At 37.1% G+C, this 20,565-nt stretch overlaps 1 protein-coding gene across 2 annotated transcripts in view; it reads right to left on the bottom strand.

Moving 5' to 3' along the window:
- The window catches only part of CNOT6L (CCR4-NOT transcription complex subunit 6 like), a 141,559-nt gene extending 121,346 nt beyond the window's left edge, over positions 1–20,213 (bottom strand). The window contains exons 1-2 of one of the 2 annotated variants that reach the window (XM_057546388.1): positions 20,075–20,213; positions 12,532–12,635 (exon numbers count right to left, since the gene is read on the bottom strand). The gene's annotated coding sequence lies outside the window, so the exon portion shown is untranslated. The remainder of the gene's footprint in view (positions 1–12,531; positions 12,636–20,074) is intronic. The other variant, XM_057546387.1, reaches the window with a different exon arrangement.
- Between the last annotated feature and the right edge of the window lie 352 nt (positions 20,214–20,565).

The following is a 20,565-nucleotide window of genomic DNA, read 5'->3' as shown; positions in this document are numbered from 1 at the left end:
AAAATAAGCACATGTAGTCCCTATTCTTAAGTAGCTCACAGTTGTTGTAGGGGAAACAGACCCATAAACAGGAAATTCTCAGAGAACAAACCAGAAATGAAAGTATGAAAGGTAACACAAAATTAATAGTCACGATGCCCAGGAGGATAAAGCTGATGGCACTAGCAATTTCACTTGAGCCACGTGATACCTGCCAATCTCACAGGCCGAATAGCCTTAGTGACTGGGGTGAGGAAGGAGGAGAGAGCCTCTGTGGATGTTAAAGAAGCACAAATAAACGGTGCGGTTTGCTGGTCCTGGAGCTCACGTTTATATAGGCCATGTTCATTGTTGGCCTTTAAATTTTAAATACTAAATGCGTCACAATCCATTGAATAATTATAATTGTGACATTCAGAGTTAAGAATAGTGGATTTTATTATAAAAAGGTCAGTTGAATGCAGGTTAAGTTTAAATAATCTCTACTCTCTGGGTTGTTCTCTTTACACCATGGAAAATAGATTGACTCACTAAAAACAGGGAAGGAATATTTTCATATATTAATGAGTATAACCGTATCATCAAAAAATACCTTGTTATTTTTCTCGTTTGCAAGGAGATTGACGTTAAAGAAATAATAATTTTCAAATAGTTGGCCCTGTACAAATGCTGAGAAATTAAGTCTTTGCTGATATTTTTAAAACTCCCTCATAAGACTCCAATTCAAAGACATTCCAACAACAGAAGAGTAGCACTTAAGCCATTTTTAAAAAGTAGTTTTATAGTAGATCAAAGTTTGCAACAGAATAGTAACTTGATTTTGATAGCTTATTTCATGGGTCTTTTTCATGTTTGACAGATATTGCAATTTTTAAATTAAGAGCAAAACAGAAAACAATTCTATGAAAGAGAAAGTATAGAAGAAAAGTAGAGAGCTGATTTTGAACATTGCATTTTTAGGGAACTGAAAGAGAGAGGCATATACTGAAAAAATAAAATAAAATAACTCAATAAGAAAATATCTCTTTAAAGAAGTGATTTATCCAAGTAAAAACTTCTGGCTTATGTAAGGTCTTTTTGACCAAAATGGTTTAATAGCAGCACTGTGTAGGGACAATTTGTTCTGAAAACACTTACGTTTATTCGCATTATTACAGAATTGGTTCATTACTTCTCAAAAAAAAAAAAGTACTTGATGTTCTAGTGACCACCTGTGTCTTTTCCAAATTAGCAATTAATATTTTATCTGAGTAAATCTGATCTCTCCATGTTTTTTCTGTTGGTAGCACAGGTAGCTAGACTTATAAGATCCCTTGTAACTATGTTCCTTTGTTTTCTGAAATTCTGTTGAGCAGCTTGCTCAAAAGGCAAAGATTTAAATTTTGTGATTTAAGAACTTTATTACTATTTCATAGAGAAACAAATTTGATTTTACTGATTTTAGTACACGCTTTTATACTAATAGCTACAAAGCTTTGCAAAAAAAGTGTTACATTTATATTATATAGTAATGTATAATTAATCAAATAATCAAGTGTAATTTACCTGATATTCATTAGTACAACTTTTAAATAGGTATTAATCAAGATGATCTTGAATTTTTACTTCCCAGACCTCCTGACAGGGCCTCCAAACTATATTCCAATGACATATTCTACCTTTTACTGAACTACATTCCTCTCCAACTTCCCATCTTTACTCATCTTATTCTTCTTCCTCTCTCCCCTTCTATCCCCATTTCTAATATTTTTTGAGGTACCAATATACCATGGGTATATTCATCCTAGAAAGGTGCCTTTACTCATTGCCTCCACCCCTCTTCCGGTCCATCAACGCTCTGTTTCCATCAACCTCCCATTTGTTCCTTTCTCTAGAATGACTGTGGATGATACCAAGGACAATTCCATTCTCTTGGCCAAAGATGAACATTTTCCACCATTTTTAATAGTGTGCCGTATGATATGCTAGTCCTAGATAAAATGACAAAGTAGGTAAAGTTCATTTTGGTGTCCTCCTACCTCTTCTTTCTACACTCCCAGTCTCAGGTCCCTTGAGAACGTTCAGAATCTCCACTCCAACCCCATCTACATCAGCACCATTCTTTCCAGTACTTCCCTACATTCCAGAAATGTTCTAGAAGGTAAGTACCACCACCACAAATAAATATCTAGTGCTACAATTTTTCAAGGATTTGGAGGCACCTGGCATGCTAGCCAATCAATAAAATCAATTATTTTAATGTTGCACTCCAGTGATCTTCATGGGGCCTTCAGAGTTATGCTTCAGAAGCCACCTAGGGTACACAGAGAGGACCAGATAGGTGGGCTCTCAACTAGAAAGCCTCTGTTTTACATATTGACCATCTAATTGACTGCATTCGAATTTTCCTTTTTCCATGAAACATGCTCCTTTCCTTTGGGGAAACTATTCCTTTCTGTACTATAAACAGGTGATTCTAGTGGCACTTGCAGCTCAAGAGAGTCCCCCAACTTCTTGACTACAGGGTGGGTATATGACTCAAGCCAAAGCAAGCAGACTTCTCCCCCAGAATGTTTTCAGATAGAACTAAGGGAAGAAGGGCTAGTTCACCATAGTGGTAGTCTGAGGCAAGAAGGAAGGAAAGAAAAAGGAAGCCTTGAGAGTGGCCAGCAGCTACATTCTGCCTTGTGTAGAATGAATCCATCACACAGAGATGAGAAGTGTAGAGAGTGAGTCCTGGTGGTGCACCAGTGTCAGGTTCCAGTCATCCTTGGGGTCCAGCTGCACATAGTGTAGTCAAATTAACTAGTAAATTCTCTTCAGATAAGTAACTTGACTTAGACCTCTGCAACCAAACATCCTGACTAATACGTTGTGTTTCTGCATGAAAGGTCTTTCAAAGAAGGCTAACTGCTGCTAAATAAGTCTGAAAATTATTGAACTAAACTACAACAGGACAGTATTATTGTTTGAATTGTAGTCTTCCAAACGTTGAAGGTCACCTTGTCTTACTTCCTCATTTTCCACATGAGGAACCTAAAGCAAAGTGACTTGCTGAATATCACCCAGGCAGTCAATGGCAAGTCATTGGGTGATATTTCTAGATATCTAGTTCAGTTGTTCTCTTCATTATATTACCCTGTCATCTTAGTCTAATTCTCCCCAGTGGTATTTTTAAGAGGCAGTTACTCAGAGATACAACTGTAACTTAAAAGTATAAATCACAACAATGGCAATTTCAGACACTGCTTAGTGAGAAGATAGTTGGTGGCATAAGGTGAGGCCATAATAGACCCATTTTCCTCTTTGAGACTTACATATATTTTTCATATTGGAGCCAAGCACACTTTTGGAGTCTTAGATAGTCATATCTCCAGGTTTTAACTACCATCTTTATGCTTATAACTCCCAGATCTACATCTCCAACTTAGGGTTCTTGCCACACATTCATATCTATATTGTCAATTTCCTCCTAGGTATTTCCATTTGGACAGTCTTCATATGTCAAGATTAGTATGTCTAAAACTGAGTTCGTTGTCTTTCCTCCAAAATCTATTCCTGGCCTTGTGTGACCCTCTCTTACTAAAAATGGTACCACCATGCTAATGGCCCTGTAATCATATACATAGTCACCCAATGCAGAATCCTAGAAAGCATCCTCAACTTTTCTTCCCATCCTCCCCATGATCTACCAATGGACCTACTAAATATTTTCATTACTCTAGTCCCTCCATCCCAATGCACTGCTAATGTCTTAAGTTAGCCTGTCATCTCTTACCTGAGCTTTTGCATTTTGTCTATTAATGTACCCCTACTAAGTATAATCCCAGCATCCTCCAAGAACATATGCTATTCATGTGACTCTGCTCTTTAAAATCTTTCAGTGACTTCCCATAATTTATAAACTAAAACCTAATTTCACAAGCATATCGGCCCCTTAATGATCTGCCTCTTACTTACCATCACCACCTGCAGCCACTTGGCCATCTCTCTCACCCCTGGCCTTTAGTGAACTATTGCCATTTCTGAAACAGGACATGCTCTCTTACGTATCTTTTTTTTTTTTAATTAATTAATTAAATTTATTTATGTTTGGCTTCATTGGGTCTTTGTTGCTGCGCGCAGACTTTCTCTAGTTGTGGTGAGCAGGGGCTACTCTTCGTTGTGGTGCGTGGTCTTGTCATTGCAGTGGCTTCTCTTGCTGCAGAGCACGGGCTGTAAGTGCGCGGGCTTCAGTAGTTGTGGCACGTGGGCTCAGTAGTTGTGGCTCGCGGGGCCTTAGAGTGCAGGCTCAGTAGTTGTGGTGCACAGGCCTAGCTGCTCCGGGCATGTGGGATCTTCCCGGACCAGGGCTCAAACCCATGTCCCCTGCATTGGCAGGCGGACTCCCAACCACTGCGCCACCAGGGAAGCCCTCTCTTAGGTATCTTTGCACGTGATATTTCCTCAGCGTGGTGTGCTCTTTCCTATTTTGTCCTCCTCTTGAAATCACCCTTCATGATTTAGCTCAAGCATCCCTTCCTTTGTAAAGCCTTCTCTAAAAGCCCTAGTGTGTACTTCCTTAGCACACTATGCTCACCTCTATTACAATAAGTGTGATTAAATTTAGTAGTAAATTCTCTTCTACATCTAAACTAATTTGAGTTAGACCTCTACAACCAAAACATCTGAACGAATACATTGTGTTTCTGCATGAAAGTTCTTTCAAAGAAGGCTAACTACTGTTAAAATAAAATTGGAAATCACTGAACTAAACGACAATAAGGCATTATTATTGGTTGAATTATAATCTTTTTAAAAAAGCATCCTATTTGTGGAGGTGAACTAGAAAACCTCCCCCCTCTGGGTGAATGCAGTCTGTCAGAGCACAGCCCCCACTCGACTCTTGGCCAGATGTTTTATGCAATATGCAAACTGAACAGCACTATCACAGTGTACTGCAGTTATCTATGTAAGTACACATCTGTCGTTTACGTCCTAGACTGCAAGCTGCGTCTTCATCCCTAGTACAGCACAGCATCACAGAGTGTCTGGCACATAATGCTCAAGGAACATTTGTTTAATTCATTAATTTAATAGTAGCACTTCTCAAATCATACCATGTGTCTTAATTTACTAGCAATTAGCTGCTAGTAAAAGGAATCAGAAATAATAGTCACAAACAATTAATTAATTAATTAATTTTAAATTTTTTTAAATTAATAATTAATTAATTAATTATTTTTCTCTCACATAAAAGAAGTCTGGAAATAGTCAATTCAGGGCTGATGTGGCACATCCATTGTCAGCAGGAACCCGTCTCCTTCTCTCTTTGGCTTTGCTATCTTTAGAACATGCCTTTCTTTCCTGCCTAATCGTCCAATATGGCTGCCAGGGCCACCTGATATGGTTGTGCAGTTTGTTTACTGCAAAGGCACCCAACCAAGAAGTGAGTGGTGCATCTATGCAGAGGAGGAACTTTTTCTAATTCATGTACAAGGATGGGTGCTTCTTTCTATCAGAGATATTATGGTCATTGGGATCCCAACTATCCTATCCATTTTCCTGGCAGGGCAAAAATTATCCCCACTCCTAAGCACTGTCCTGGAAGGCCCACCCAAAAAATATTTGGTTCGACTTCATTGGCCAAAACTTAATGACAGGACACAAATAGCTAAAAGGGAAGCTGGGAAATAGTGTTTTAGTTAAACACACTGACACCAGAAATAAACTACTGGGCAGCCTCAGTATAGGTACAGCATATATACAATCCATCACCTCAACATTGACTGGATTGTTGATGAGTGCAAAGAAATAGAGTTAAAGCATTGTATTGAGTTTCATTACTAAAAGTTTTAATTCTAGCAAACTTCTAATTATGTTTATCTAAAGCAAGATACTTTCACCAAAACTTTCATGCTCTGTTTTATTTTTATTTTTTATTTTTTTGTGCAGGTTTTTTTTTTTTATTTTATTTATTTATTTATTTATGGCTGTGTTGGGTCTTCGTTTCTGTGTGAGGGCTTTCTCCAGTTGTGGCAAGTGGGGGCCATTCTTCATCGCAGTGCGTGGGCCTCTCACTATCGTGGCCTCTCTTGTTGCGGAGCACAGGCTCCAGACACGCAGGCTCAGTAATTGTGGCTCGCGGGCCCAGCTGCTCCGCGGCATGTGGGATCTTCCGGGACCAGGGCTCGAACCCGTGTCCCCTGCATTGGCAGGCGGATTCTCAACCACTGCGCCACCAGGGAAGCCCTCATGCTCTGTTTTTAGAAACCAATAATTAATCTCTCTCTCTCTCTCTCAAAGGTCAGTAAACACCATCTATATTTAAATTCTCAGTCGTCAAGTAGAAGGATTCCATTACTCTTTGCAAACCAAGCAAACAAACAAAAACTCCTCTTAAGAGGGTCATTCTCCTAACCCAGATACCATTGAAATTTTAGGACTCTGTGTTTTATATTCATACCCATATTTGTAAGCCACTGGTAGTGAAGACTCTCTACTGCCTTTTTTTCAAGGATCTTTATAACCTCAAACACCTTTCCACATTTACACTTCACTCACTTTAGGTTCCATCCAAACTTGTTCTCTACATATGCTCTGACTTTCCCACTCTGTACCTTTGTTCACATTGTTCTTGGCTTACACTTCTCAACCTTTCATTTGCACACGATCAAAAGAATCACATCTTTCGAGCACTAGCTCCAATGCTCCTTCATTCACAAAGCCTTCTGGATCCCTCTCCACCTCCACCCTTGCCCAACCAGATATACCTTCCTCCCCATCTGAACACCCACAGCACTTTGAGAGAGGAGACTCTGGCATGTTAATTTGGTGTCGTAGAAGTCCTACGGCTTTTGGAGTAATACCATTCTGGGTACAAATTCTGGCTCTGCCATTTACTATATGATCCCAGGCAAATTGCTCAACTTCATCTGAAACATAAGTATAATATGTACTTGCAGGGTTGGCATGAAAACAAGCAAAATAGTAAGTGTTAATCTTGACGAGAGTAGACAATATTTCTTGACTAAATTAATAAATATAGTGTACAGGTTTGTGCTGACTTGTGTTAACACTGAATTTTTCAAAGGTATTTTCAAGGAGCAACTACTGTGCTTTCTCTCACAAGATTTTATCTAAAGTAAAAAAAAAAATCATATAAACAAAACACACTGACATAATTAAAAGACATAACCACAAGTTGAAAATACTTAAAGCATGTGTTTAATTCATAAATCTCTTCACAAATAATCTCTAGGTAACCATAGCCTGAAAACTTGTAGAAATACACGTATCTGTTTGCACTGGGTTGGGAGGCAGGCATGATGTGTTCTGCTTCCAATTCTGTCATTAAATAGTTTTACTACCTTTGGCAATTTGCCAGGATTTTCATTTCACAGCTTCTTTGTCTATCAAAAACAGGGGAACAAAAACAGGATATTACATACCCTAAACAACTTGAAGATGAAGATAGCCAAGTGAAAATATTATGAGAAATAAAAATAACAAAAAATGCTATATATTAAGTCTTATAATTATGTTATTATAATAAGACAAATACATGGTTTTTAAAAGTATGTCTCTTTTGGCTCTCTTCCTGCAATGAATTTCTTTATTATCAGCTAAAATGACTTGCTTGCTGACAGCACACCCTAAGCAGTTCCCCAGAACCAACCTACCCACCTACCTTACTTTTTTCTTCCTCCTTCCTTCCTTCCTTTAATAGCACAGGGTTTACAATTGCCTGATAAATTAAATTAATGTTTTTACCTGACCAACCCTTTTGGTGGATGGAAGATTACATGCTAATGCCTGGGTTGACCCACATAACTGCTTTACCAAAAATACCAAATGTCACCGTGTTCTCTGGCTAAAAGCACTGAGGAAGGACATGCTTTTCTGTTTTCCTTGTTCTTGTTTTTCAGGGCAACCTGCAGTTCTGTGTGGCAAGCATGAGTTAGGGATTGAAATCCGAGAAAGATTATATGACATCAACCCAGGCTTCACACTGATATGTGAATCTGTTGATAAAGTTATAGTCAGTTGCTATAGGGATGATTTTTCAGATGAGAAATTTCCATGAAATTCCAAATTTCCAAAAGAATAAAGATGTTCAACCTTTGGATTTATTTTCGTTTGTATTTTTATTGCATACTTTTAAATTAAAATATCAGCACATTCAATAGAGAAGTAGAAGTGCCTAAAGAAACCAAGAAGTGGGAAGACAGTGTACATTTATCAAGATTTCACTGTCTGCCACATTACTCTGAAAGCATGCATGGTACCATAATTTCCCTGAAGGATTGTGAAGAATTGATATTTCGTGTTCTCTAAACATTCTATTTGAAGCTTTTTTTTTTTGGCTGCACTCCGAGGCTTGTGGGATCTTAGTTCCCCAACCAGGGATCGAACAGGGTGCCCTCCGCAATGAAAGCAGGGAGTCTCAACCACTGGGCAGCCGGGGAATTCCATGAAGCATTTTTATATTTCTTTCAGAAACCAAGGGCATTTTTTGGGGATTTTTCCCTGTCAACGAAGGACATTTATCATATAGCCTCTAAATATATGTCCCATACTGTGCTACAGAGACTCTTGAACTAGCTACACTATTTGGGCTGAGGCCCAAGTCAGGGATTCTTTCCCACAGAAATGAAAATGGCTAGTTGGCTGACTTACCCTGCGTCACGTGAGAAGCTGGATCAGCAAGAAGGAGAATGGTGGACGGGCAGGGACAGGTGGGACAGAGAGAGGATGGCAGTCCACGTCCTCACGATGAGAGGCACTGAGGAGGCTCTGCCCAGATGTCCAGCTAACATCTTGGAGCTAGAAATACAGTCTACTCCATCTGATGTGAGAAAGAAAGTGTGGAGCTGCACTTCAGATCCCAGCAGCCCTTCGCATCTTGTTAATATGGCTAAGTTCTCTCCTTATTTAACACTGTCAATTTTTTATGACCCTGACTTGTTGAAGGAACCAGGACAATTGTTCTGGAGAATGTCAAACTTTCTGGTTTGTCTACTGCTTCCTTGTGTTCTCATTTAATTTGTTCCACTATCCCCTGTGTTTTCTGTAAACCGAATGTTACATCCCAAAGTTTATTGGATTGAAATTAAACATTTTTGGCTCGACTACAACACAGATACATTTGGTGTGTCTTGTTACCTCCCATCAGAAGACACATACTATCTGGTTGACTCACAAGAAATGACAATGAATCTGGACCCTGGACTAGAGTGATTACAGTTTTCTCCCCCAGAAATCTAGCTCAATGACATTTTGCCTGTAGAGACCTAATAGCTATTTGGTAAAACATAGACTTCAGTATTGTTTTTGCCCTTAAGGACTTTCTATGTTAGTTAAGCCTTAAGTTGGTTTTAGAACCCATTATCTGAGTGTTTTGTTTTGTTTTTATTTTGATGGTAGACTTACCTTCACGATTAAGTTTTACTTGGTATGTTATTAAGATTGGTTTTCATAAACCATCTTGTGCAGTAAACTGTGACCCAGAAGCACACTGTATGGCAAGGCCAATAAACTAGATGTTAAAATTTTTCAACAGATATTCCACTCATTAAATAATTTGCACTTTGAAATTTGAAACATGTAATCTAAAATAACTCTTGAAATGTCAAACACTGGGGTTTTTTTAACTAATACCAACTGCTGATGTACCTACACAAAACAAATTCAGTGAACTTCCACCAGCTGACCTTTAAAATAATCATCAGTTAAAGGAATAATGCTCTTTTCTGCAGCAGGGATAATCTTGTTATTTGTGTTCTTTCTAGAATTATACTCCACTTTTGAATTTAGGTTGTCTATATTGGTGGCCTAATCCCCAAAAATAACCAAGAAAGCACAATATTTCTAATATTTCAAATAATTCAATTTCTTCCTATCTACTTTCCATATATAATATTACATTTCTTCTATATCTACACTGTGCAGTTTTTCTATAAACAACTTTCAGACTTAACTATTTTGACTGAATGGACACACCAAATCTGGTTTGTTTCGGTTTTTTCTTAGACAGATTTTTTTTTGAAATAGATCAATCTTTTGATGTGTAGAGAGCCTCTATGTCACCTTTTAGCTCTAAAATGACTCATGTTCATCTCACATTACAATTTGTGTTCTTTTGTTAACCTTTTCGGTTCCTTCTTTCTATTAACCTGAACTTAAAAGTTCTAATTTCGACATATTTAAGACAATCACTACACAAAACTGTTTCCCTATTGCTTGTTATAATTTCTGAAAATTAACCATGGGGTGTCAGTCTTTTGAAAATAAAAAGTTCTGTAAAGTATATTAAAATATATATCATCCTAAATTAGTGTGTCCCAACACCTGCTATGCAGAACACTATTTCCATGAGATTCTCAGGGTATAGGGACCAAGGAGATTCTGTGGTCAAATATATATAGGAAATGCTACACACTGTACTTCTCTTGAAAACTCACAATATTCTTAAGCTTAACAAAAAAATTGAAAAGTCCTACCTACAGAAACATGTTTTACTTCATTTACCCCAGTGTTTTCTCTGATATACTGACCACAGAACTCTATTTACTTAACATCCATAAATGTCTCCAAGTAGAGCATAGCTGGGGAAACACTACCTAAACCTATAATCAGCAAACATTTGCTTTAGAATCACTGAGCCAGAAAGCTGGAAATCTTGTGTTATTGATCATGTATCTTAAAGTTTTTCAGATTAAAAAATAAACCTTTAAGAGTTAAATGACTTGGCTTGAAAAATAAAGCCAAGATCAGAATCCATATTTCATTCCCATCTGATTCCCGGAACTCAAAACAATACAATTCTGTAATTCCCTAATTGAAATTAAAAAATTATTTGGTCAAAACGCTATAGAACTATAGAGCACATAAGAAGAGACCTCTTCAGTTGGGTTGCTGTGATCCCATAAGATATTACGGGAAAGGGAGTGTGAGTTTTTGTAAATTTTGTTTGTTTTTTGTTTATAAAAATGGGGTCAATCCATAGGTAATGCTTTGAATCTACTTTTTTCACTTGATCCTATATTGTTAATATATTTTCATGACATTAAATATAATTCTAGAGCACAGTTCTCAACCCCATCAAACCCCACACTCCCCTTTCATAGCAAATATTTTGTAATACCTTCCTTATTATCCTTAGATGAAATGCATAGGTAATATATTGTATATACATAAACAATTTATAAGAAAGATAATGCCTTAGCTGTGATGTATAGGATAATTCAAAGCAATTTATAATGAAATAATATATGAGGTGCTCAGGCATGACTTCATTGGAAGGCAGAGTGAAAAAGTTAGATGTTTGTACCTGTAAGTAGCTTTCTTTTTTTTAATTTATTTTTTATTTCGGTAACACTAGTTTATAATACTATATAAGTTTCATGTATACAAAGTTATATTTATGCTTGTGAATACACTACAGTGTACTCACCACCAAAAATTTAGTTTCTGTCTGTCACCATACAGTTGATCCCTTTTACCCATTTTGCCTTCCCTTTCCCCCCACACCCCAGGCTTCCCCTCTGGTATCCATTACTCTGTTCTCTGTACCTACATGTTTGTTTTTGTTTGGTTTGACTTGTTTCATTTTTGGTTTTGTTTATTTGTTTGTTTGTTTTCTATATTCCACATAAGAGTGAAATCATATGGTATTTGTCTTTCTCAAGTAGTTTGAATGCAAATGTCGTGACTACAAAAGCAGACTGTTAGACATGGTGATTTGTCATAGGAGTGACACTGGCAGGAGTCACATGATTTTACCAAGATGGTGAACTGCTCTTGGTAAAATTCCAAGTAAAACAAAATACGTTCTTTCTGTTATTTACATAATAACTGCAGTCCTAGAAAAGTTATATTAAAAACCATGAAAAAAACCATTTATGCTTTAGGTAAAATGGAGTTGAGGTCTCAGTTCAGATCATATACACGGATTTTTTACCGACATGAATGTCTAGAGGGACATATGAAAATCACGTAGGATGCAAGGGCATGCATCCTTTTATGTGCAGAACTTTCCCGAGGATTCCAGAACATGTAGCATCCCCAGCCCCTGTCCACTAATCCAAAGTATCACTTCCCACTGCTACTCATGTGATTATGATGTCTAAAATCCTTCCCTACAAATTCTGAAAATGCCCTCACCCATGAGGGGGTACATACTAAGTAAGGATTGCTATTGTAGAATGTATTTTAAAGATTGCTTAGCATTCCATTGAGTGGATTACCAACTCTTCACTAAATTCAAGGACACAGTCTGCTTAAATTACCAAATAATCATAATTATTATTCTACCAACTGAGAGCACACGATGTCCCAGACATTTTATTTGCATTTGGTTATTTAACCTTTACAATTGCCATATTAAGGTAAGAGGTATTATTTTCCCCATTTTACAGATGAGAAACCTGAGGCTCAAAGATATCAAGTAACTTTCTTCAAGAGAGCCAGGATCCAAATCCAGGTCTTTTTGATGTATAAGTGCACGTACTTAGCCACAACAATATACTGTCAGATGTAGTTTGTATTACTTCTTAGAGCAGCCATTCTCTTTCTGTTCAATTCTTTTCTTACCTTCTGATTCAGCTTCTCTTCATAATTACCTTTCCTTTCTGATCTTTCTGGAACAATTCTTTTCTGGAAACAAGAGGCTGTTCCGCAGTCCTTCCTTCCCCCGCCTTTTAAAGTGGAGATCTGTGTTAGATTTGGATCTGCTGCAATTGGTTCTAATTAATGTCCCTACCTTCAGGCTGTCTCTGAATAAATGACTCAATATAACTGAGCAAATTCAATTTTTAAAGGAGCTTGAGAATTTTTAACCTGAACTAACACATCCAGGGAGTATTCTATTACATGTTCATTGCTTATTTTTCCTCACCAGCCATTCATTTTTTAAATGACTAGATGGTTGCTTTCACTCCCCAACTATTGTCATATGAAATACTATTTCAGTGGTTATGAATGACCTCCTCATTAGTGGAGTGATTTTTTCCTCCATTACTAGAGTGGAAGTAATTTGAGGACAGAGACCATATGTAACTATGTTTCTACTATGTTATATTGTAATGCTTTTCCCTAATAAATTCACAGTAAATGTCTATTGAGTGATGACATGAAGCTCAGTTCAGTCTAATTTAGCACAATAATTATAAGCCAAGCATGAATAGACTTCCTCACTTAGATCCTTGGTATTTTGTTTTCCACACCTATAAAACAAGCTGAATTTCTAGAACTGTTACGAAGACACATGAGGTATTTGTGTGTTGCTGGAACTATACTAGCACTAGGGGGAATTTGAGAAGAGTAGCTTCCTTTCCCCCTCTATCTTTTCCCTACAGTCCCCTTCCCTTTACAGAGTACTTTGAGCCAAAGTGTTCAGGATTCAAATTTTGGACTTGTGTACATACAGGGTATTTTTTTCTTTGTGTGTGACATGCGTATGGAATTTGGTGGGATATATGGACACAATTAACAAACTTTTAGCTTTATATTGTTATAATTTTAAAAGATATAGAGCACATTTCCCTAATTAGGAATGAAAGAAGACTCTAGAGCATATAGTACCCTCACTGTATGGACTGACTTTCTCATTATACTGTACTGTATGTATCTCTTGAGAGAATATTCAGCTTATTATGTTGTGGTACAGTCTGAAGGACTAGGTTTTTCTTGTTGATAATTGTCAAGGCAAGAAGCTAGTCCTCAGACAGGAAAGTTTGATTGAGTGGGGGTGCCCAAAACAGATATGAAATGAAATTTGATCTCCAAAGATCAAGGAGTCAGAATGTTTGGAAATGTACTCTTCATAATTACTATTAAAGATGGCTCCCTGATCCCCCATATGGGAGCCAAGAAGGACGGACACAGATAAGACCTGTTTGTTTTTTGTCTTTTTTCCCCCTCCAGGTTAACACATGAACTTTGGAGGCAAGGTATAACTTCAACCCAGATTTTCCAAATTCATACCATTATTTAGCTTTGTTTACCTTTTGTTATCCTCCAATCTTTAATAAACTATTTTAGCTGGATTACAGAAAATGAAGAAGGGGTCATTTGTCCATGCTCGGACCAGACTGCCAAAAGGAGGCTCTTCAACCCATCCTCCACCCTCAGCATGGCTGTCTCAATGGCAATCAATTTAAAGACTCCAATGGCCATGGTAAGGCAGGGGAAACAGGCAGGGCCATGTGGTCCAACCGTCTCCTGATCATCCGGAAATTCTTCTAATGCTGAACTTGGAAGATCAGGGTTATATTTTTGTAAAGAAAAACAGAATCCAAGTACATATGACTCATTGCTGTATCCTCAGAGCCTTCCTAGTACATGGTGCTCACTAAGAATTTGTATAATAAATAATGAGCCAGCATATACTTACTGAGCTTTGTCTTTCTATGTGCCTATCACTGTGTTTCATAGCCAGCATCTAAACGGCAGTGCAGGCAACTTTTACTCATGTTCAACTCAGTACCCTTTGAGTACCTTCTATGATCAAGGAACTGAGTTAGTTGCTCTGGGAGACACAAGTATGGATAAGGTATGTCATCTTGCTTTAAGGAGCTAAGAATCTAGTGGTGGAGATAGACACAGACATAAATAACTCTTTCTTTAACGTGTAACCTCAGGGAGGTCTCAAGTTCCCTAACTCATTACCTTTCTCTCTTTTTGTAAGCATTTTTCAACTTCTCTTTCCCTTAAGAACACTCGTGCTTTTGTGCTTCATCTTCCTTGCCTTTTTCACTCCCTTGGCACCATTCTTATGTTCTTTCCTATCAACAATTCTTATTGTTCTAATAGCTCCCTCCTCCCTTTACTTAAGCAAGCTTTGAGCACATCCTTCTTGACTGGAGAAAAGACTTCCCTGGAGGCTTTCTTTGATTATCATTCAAGTTTGGTTTCTTTTCATTTTTTCTTTTTTTAAGTTTTTCTGTACTGCAAGTTGGCAATTCTTAACTTCTGGTAGAATAGCCTTCTGTATATTTTCTCCAGAAGATACTTAGGAAATGTTTTATTAGTAAAGTGAAAAATCTGTACCTAGTATGTTTCTCTCCCCCATCCTCCCTTAACACATAATATATTACAGAAGCTGGTTAAAATTCTTCATGGTGAACATACGCATGCTGTCTATTATAAACAATATTGCCTCATTAAAATCGGATGAGACAATAAAAGTCATTATCTGACTTGTGTAGCAAAGATCCAACAAAATGAATTAAGGCAAAAAAATATAATGCCATTCTAAACCTCTCCAGTTTTTTCTAATTTTAGTGAAGGAAGAAAAATGAAATACTACTTCGCATTTTTAAACAAATATTTTCTTACTATAGTTCTGATTTTGTATAGCAGTTTACAAGTTACAAAACTTTTTGATGTACTATCAGCTCATTTGATCTTTAAAACCACATTGTTTTGAAAAAATCAGAGTTATGTCACAACTGTCATTTTTAGTAGATAAGAAAACTCAGAGATGCTAAATGACATCTTTAAATTCACAAGATCTGCTTATATGCAGCAGATCTAGATCTCAAATACAAGCATTCTAACGTTTAGAACATGATTCTTCCACATCTTCATGCTATACATTATTTCATAAGGCTATTTATATATACGTTTAAATGAGATTTTAATTATGTCAAAATTTCTGAATCACCACCTCTATTGTAGAAATATTTTTCACTAAACACTTGTGTAGCAAATTAATATAGATTGTGTGGTTATCTAGTAGGACAAAACATTTCATCATTTAGAATCCAGACTTTAGCAACTACTAACGCAGAGAGTGCTTCCTGAAGCGCAGGAGCTGGAGGAACCCAGGAGACAGACTCTATAGGTCTAAATAGTTGCACTGAATCCAAAGAGAGCTCTCTAATGAGCTATATTTTGAAGACTGCATGAGAGTGAGAACACTTACCCAATTGTCTATGTCAATGAATTAGCACCATTTATCAAACTTTTGGAGAGTTAGGGGACTATTATAGTATTAAATGAATAGAACAATGATCTGACTTTTCATTCAAATGAAGTTTGGTGGAATATGATTTATATCAGTGAAACAACATGGGGCAGCTACAATTGCGTGAAATCAAGGTAAATGAATAGAAATCATCAGAGAGTTTTTAATTGAGATATAATTGACATAAAACAGAATAGTTTCAGGTGTATAACATAATGATTTTATACACACACACGTATATATAGCTAGATAATCACCACAATAAGTCTAGTTAGCATCCATCATCACACAGTTACAAATTTTTCTTTATCTTGTGATGAGAACTTTTAAGATCTCCTCTTTCAGCACTTTCAAATATACAATACAGTATTATTAACTATAGTTGCCATATTATACATTACAAACCCAGGACTTGTTTATTTTATAACTGGAAGTTGGTACATTTTGACCACCTTCACCCATTTTGCCTCACCCCTTACTGGCAACCAATCTGTTCTTTGTGTCTATGAATTTGGGGGTTTTTCTTTTTTCTTTTTAGATTCCACATATAAGTGAGATCATATAGTGTTTGTCTTTCTCTGTCTAACTTATTTCACTTAACATAATGTTGTCCTAAATGGCTGGATTTCCTTTTTCTTTATGGCTAATAATATTCCATTTTTTGTATATGTATATTCTCATATCTTCCTTAACCATTCATCCATCTATGGACACTCACATTCTTTCCATGTCCTGACTACTCTAAATAATGCTTCAATGAACATAGGTGCAGATATCTTTTTGAGTTTGTATTTTTATTTCCTTCAAATAAATACCCAGAGGTGGAATTGCTGGATCATATGGTAGTCCTATTTTCAATTTTTTGGAGGAACTTCCATACTGTTTACATTCCCATCAATCGTGCACAAGGGTTCCTTTTTCTTCACATCCTCGCCAACACTTGTCATTTCTTGTCTTTTTGATAGTAGCCATTCTAACAAGTATGAGAGTGGTTTTGATTTGCACTTCCTTGATGATTAGTGATGTTGAACACCTTTTCATATACCTGTTGTTCATCTATATGTCTTCTTTGGAAAAATGTCTATTCAGATCCCCTGCCCATTTTTCAGTCGGAGGTTGTTTTTCTATTGAGTTGTACGAGTTCTTTAGATATTTTGGACATTAACCCCTTATATGAGAGAGTTTTCTAATAGAAGGATTAGAAGGGAATGACAAACTAAAAATGAAGTAAATATGAAAGATCTTAAAATGTATTACCTTCAAAGGTCTTCAGTAGTCTTGTATATGTCTAAGTCACATAAGACTAAGTCTTATAAGTCTCATAAGTACATAAGTCTCATGCACTTAGCTGCTTGCCATACTGAAAGGCAAACTGCAAATCAGCCAATGATAAACACATTTTAAAAAACTCTTTTCTGTACTTCTCACATAAGACCAGCTCCCAACTAACAAAAAACTTTCTTTCCAAAAATTTATTTTTAAGATAGTTGTCTGGGACTTCCCTGGTGGCGCAGTGGTTAAGCATCCACCTGCCAATGTAGGGGGCACAGGTTCAAGCCCTCGCCTGGGAAGATCCCACATGCCATGGAGCAACTAAGCCCATGCGCCACAACTACTGAGCCTGCAAGCCAAAAGTACTGAAACCTGCACACCTAGAGCCTGTGCTGCGCAAGAAAGGGAAGCCACTGCAATGAGAAGCCCACTGGGCGCAACTAGAGAAAGCCCGCGTGCAGCAATGAAGACCCAATGCAGCCAATAAATAAATAAATAAATAAATAAACTAAAAGGAAAAGAAAAGGAGTGGCAACAGGCACCATATTAAAAAAAAAAAAAAAAAAAGATGGTTGTCTAACAGCCTATGTTTACATCCTGAGTGTTTGTGAATTGGATGTTTGTCACTCAGGGAGTACAACAATATCAAAATCAGGTACGTAAATTCAATAAGGTCATTCAAGATGTGGATTAAAATCTCTATCAGCTCTTATTTCTATTATACTTTTATTTCTATGATTATACATTTGCAGACTAAGATGTGGCATAAAGCAAAGAAAGCATTAGAACAGAAATATGTCGGCATCAATTTTTCATATAATTGAGAAAAGAGCCTGATCCATGATGCTTAAAAAATGCAACAGGCTCTGCATGTACTCCTAGAATTTAGTACTGGGTTTTGTTCTGGCTGCTGGAAAGTCTTTTGATTGAAAACATCTTATGAGCAGTTCACATGGGGCATATAGAATGTTTTACTCAGAAAGAAGACTAATTTGTTAATCTTGCCTTTGATGTCTCTTGTACATTGCTTTGCTTTTTTGCTCTCAGTAGTAATTTCTTGGAAGTCATAAAGGATTGTTAAGCAACTAATCATGTTGTATTTTGTATATTTATCTTAAAATTTTATCTGTTTTTTCAAATTTCGTTTTGCTTTCTTTGGGAGTTAATGTCTCCTGGAAGCTTCTTTCCCTGCTATAGTGCCCTAACCTGGGTACAGCCCAGGTCCTGAGTTGACTGCTTAACCAGCCAGATGTGTAATTTTGGAAGAATCTTTTCACCTCTTGGACCTCAATATTTTACCTATAAAATGAGAAGTTTGGCCTTGATATCGTCTCAGGGTATTCCTTCTTAAATATTCACTGACCTAAAGCAGGTGTTCAAAAAAACTCATTGAAGGAATAAACATTAGTCTGTTTTTCACATGCATGTTTGGCCAGAATTATGAGGGTCTCTCAGATCCAAATGAGAGTATAAGCTGGGAAAGGGGATATACTAAAGGCCTCCTTGCTGGAAATATCCAATATGTGGTATCATGAAGTTCAAGTCTAGCAATCATTAACAGGACAAGCTAAAGCCCTGTGAAGAGTGAAGACAAAATTTTGATACTGTGATTGTTTTGAAGTTTTCAACTCTTACTTTTATGGACATCAATAGGACTGTGGAGGAGTTGGAGAGATATGTTCCTGTACCCTGCTACTTAAACACTAGAGTGGGAAGGAAAGTCAACAGACCACTGATCAACTGGGAGAGGCACACAGTGTTGGCAGTCTTTGGGTAAAAAGATTCTCTTGGGCTTTCACCAATTATAGAGGAGGTTTAACTCTCAAATTTCCCAGTACTTTGGAAATTTCTACTTTCTTGGGTCACCTACTATAATTTAGTGCATAGGAAAAAAGTGCTGGATGAATAAACATGCTAACAGTGGTTATTCCTAGGGAGTGGGATTACTGGAGAGAGCCTTCCATTTTTACTTTACACACCTTAGAATTATTATATTACTTTTGTTATAAAAGTAATCCAGACATCCAGACATTTCAGGCAATGGGTATGATTCTCAGGCTGAAAAAAACCATTCTTTACTTACTTTTTTTAAAATAAATTTATTGATTTTTGGCTGCATTGGGTCTTCATTGTCGCGCACGGGCTTTCTCTAGTTGTGGCGAGCCGGGGCTACTCTTCATTACGGTACGCAGGCTTCTCATTGTGGTGGCTTCTCTTGTTGCGGAGCACAGGCTCTAGGCGCCCAGGCTTCAGTAGTTGTGGCTCGTGGGCTCTAGAGCACAGGCTCAGTAGTTGTGCGCACGGGCTTAGTTACTCCACGGCATGTGGAATCTTCCGGGACCAGGGCTCGAACCTGTGTCCTCTGCATTGGCAGGTGGATTCTTAACCACTGCGCCACCAGGGAAGTCCCTCCATTATGGTTTATCACAGGATATTGGATATATTTCCCTGTGCTATACAGTAGGACCTTGTTGTTTATCCATTCTATATATAATGGTTTGCATCTCATATTTCAATTTCTAAAGGAATTATTAAATAAGCATTTTATGTTGACAAAACTCTTTGATATTATTTAAATAGGTTTTCTTCACAACTACTCTTCTGGTGCTATTATCTGAGTTTTTAAAAAGTTATTAAATGAATGAATGGATGGATGAATAAATGCTTTGCTTAAGATCCCGAAGGTAAGAAATGGCAAAGACAGGTTAAAAAGTTCATTGACTCTGTCTCCCCAGACTACTGTTTGGTCCCCTGAGCCCTGTTGTCTCCCCAGAACAAAGAGGTAGTACTACAATGCTTCTTTTCCCATGGAAGTAAATAAGTGGGTCATTTGCTGTAGTAAATGCTTGACAGGAAAAGATGAAAGAGTAAGCCAAATAAGAAATATCTACTTACTGCAGGTACAGCTTAGCATCTTGGTTATAACTTATCTATAAGAAATGTTATGGTCATCATTAGCAAGTCTTTGCAGTCTTTAAATATACAAACTCACGTCTTCTCCAGTGCCAAAAAATAATTTCTCTCTGTTCTATGCCTGGGAAGAGAGAGAGAGAGGGATAGAATGAACAAAGTTAAAATGGATCTGAAATACTGAGATTTCTTTGCTATATTTTATTGAATTTCACATTTTAAAATTGAGTTGGAATGGTTCTTACTAAAAAAATGGTATTGATGGATACACTTTGAAAAAAGAAAGGGAAAATTAAGGTTTTGGCAGTAGGTCAGTTTTTACTAAATCTATTTTCCTTTCTTTTTTTTCCCTTATGACATTTTTATTGAGTCTTTTCCTGTAGTTTTTTGGGACTAAGCTAGTAGCTATAGAGGGAAACTTGTTTGTATGCACAAATGAGTTTTTTCCCCTACTTCCTTTGATGTTCATACAAATT

This window comes from Balaenoptera acutorostrata, chromosome 5, assembly GCF_949987535.1.
Source record: "Balaenoptera acutorostrata chromosome 5, mBalAcu1.1, whole genome shotgun sequence".
NCBI classification, from domain to species: Eukaryota; Metazoa; Chordata; class Mammalia; order Artiodactyla; family Balaenopteridae; genus Balaenoptera; species Balaenoptera acutorostrata.
Note: the sequence above shows the minus strand (reverse complement) of the source record. Positions and strands in the feature narration are given on the sequence as shown.